This window comes from Gossypium raimondii, chromosome 12, assembly GCF_025698545.1.
Source record: "Gossypium raimondii isolate GPD5lz chromosome 12, ASM2569854v1, whole genome shotgun sequence".
Classification (NCBI taxonomy): Eukaryota; Viridiplantae; Streptophyta; class Magnoliopsida; order Malvales; family Malvaceae; genus Gossypium; species Gossypium raimondii.
In genome coordinates this window covers 14,963,835-14,965,943 of record NC_068576.1, presented here as the reverse complement: position 1 = coordinate 14,965,943, position 2,109 = coordinate 14,963,835, and the positions used below count along the sequence as shown (strand labels likewise).

Genomic DNA, 2,109 nt, shown 5'->3' with positions numbered 1-2,109 from the left:
TTGATTAATGCTTATAATGTTTTTGCCTCAATCGATCATGTTTTCAATTAAAATCAAGTCTGTATTTCGTTCATACGTGATTGGAATGCCCCTGAATTAGTTGAGCAATCCTGACCAGATGACGGCTAATGGACACATAATTGAAATGTGCATGCTCAATTTAGATCTTGACCTAATTAAATTGAAGGTTGCATAACAACTCTGACCAAGCTCTGTTATCTGCATAGTTTTTAGATTTGTGTGATTAAATTGTTTCAAACCTAACACGTCCCTGTTACCTCACACGAATGCTAAGAAACCCTTAGTAAATAAGGATCAGTAAAATGCGTATTTACTAAGTAAAGTATTCCAACATGACCTAATGTGGTTTCCAAACTCATGAAAGATCGAGTTGCCATGGAATGTTTTTCCGAATGTTATTAAGCACGTTGATAATAAATTGAGTTTAAATAAAGTAATTGTCCTAGTTTATTTATGTTATAATTGTTGCAAATTGTGTTTAATTTACTAAAATCTATTTCATTTATATAGTTTGCATACTTAGAATAATTTGCATTAGGGATCCTTGCATTTAGTTTAATATATTTTAATCACCACTTCTCAACTATGTTGTGTTTTTATTTACCAAATTGTTAATATAATTTTACAAATTAAGTGACTTAGCACAAATACAATCCCTGTGGAGACGATAACTTGATACTTACTTATTACTTGATAATGACTGTGTACACTTGTAAAAACCTATGCGTAACAAGTTTTTGGCACCGTTATCAGGGATTGTCAATTGTTGCCATAGTCATTTTTTTTCGTGAAAATATTTATTTTCAATTTGATTTAATTCTAACATTACTAACTTATTCTTTTTTATTTTTGTGATTTTCTTTTCAGGTGTTTATGAGCATAGATCGAATTATTGATTTACTCCTTATAAACCCTAAAATTGAGTGAACTTTCAGACAAATAAGATGTGAATGAACAGCTCAAAGACAAGTCGAGATGGACCTTGGAAATCAGAATCAAGACCAAGGTAATGAAGCTGATCATGTACGAAATCCTATCCTCATTGTCGATGATAGGGATCGATGCATCGACAATATGTTGCGCCACTTTTCAGTGAGTTAAACCCAGGAATTAGAAGGCCAGATATTGAGGCAATCCAGTTTGAATTGAAACCAGTGATGTTTCAAATGCTACAAATGGTGGACCAATTTAGTGGTATGCCCATAGAAGATCCATATCTCCATCTTCGATTGTTTATGGAGGTGAGTGATTCATTCAAGATAGCCGATGTGACTGAAGACGCACTAAGGTTGAAGTTGTTTCCGTACTCGTTGAGAGATTGACCACGAGCAAGGCTCAATTCATTGCCACCAAATTCCATATCTACATGGTAAGAATTAGCAGAGAGATTTTTTGTTAAGTATTTCCCACCTTGCAAAAATGCTAAGTTAAGGAACGAGATCACAACTTTCCAACAATTGGATGACGAGTCTTTGTATAAGGCTTAAGAGCGATTTAAGGAGTTACTTCGTAAGTGTCCTCATCATGGGATTCCTCATTGTATCTAGTTGGAGACATTCTATAATGGTCTCAATGCACATACAAGATTGATGGTAGATACTTCTGCGAATGTTGCAATTTTGTCTAAGTCTTATAATGAGGCTTATGAGATCATCGAGAGGATCGCGAGTAATAATTATCAATGGCCAACAAATCGAACAACTTTAGGAAGACCTGTAGACGGATCTTATGAAGTTGACTCCCTCACTTCGTTATCAGCTCAGGTATTGTTTATTTCCTCTATGAAAAAATAGTTAACCGCTAATAGAAATAATTTTGCAGTTCAGACACCAAGTCCGTTTGAAATAGTTTCACGTGTGTATTGTGGGGAAGGTCATTCTTTTGAGAATTGTCCATCAAATCCCAAGTCAGTGTACTATGTAGGGAACCAATATCAAAATAGGAGTGGACAAGGACTCCAGTCCAACTTCTACAATCCTTCATGGCGTAATCATCCTAACTTTTCTTGGAGCAACTAAAGGAATGGATCGAACAACAAATTATTTCAGCAAAGACCCAACCAATCTCAAGGGTTTAATTAGCAAGCTT

The 2,109-nt window shown here is 34.9% G+C and overlaps 1 non-coding gene across 1 annotated transcript; it reads right to left on the bottom strand.

Moving 5' to 3' along the window:
* Window positions 1-1,445: 1,445 nt before the first annotated feature.
* LOC128035705 (small nucleolar RNA R71) lies at window positions 1,446-1,552 on the bottom strand. The gene has a single exon (XR_008192256.1). It is a non-coding gene; the product is annotated as a small nucleolar RNA R71 (small nucleolar RNA).
* Window positions 1,553-2,109: the final 557 nt, after the last annotated feature.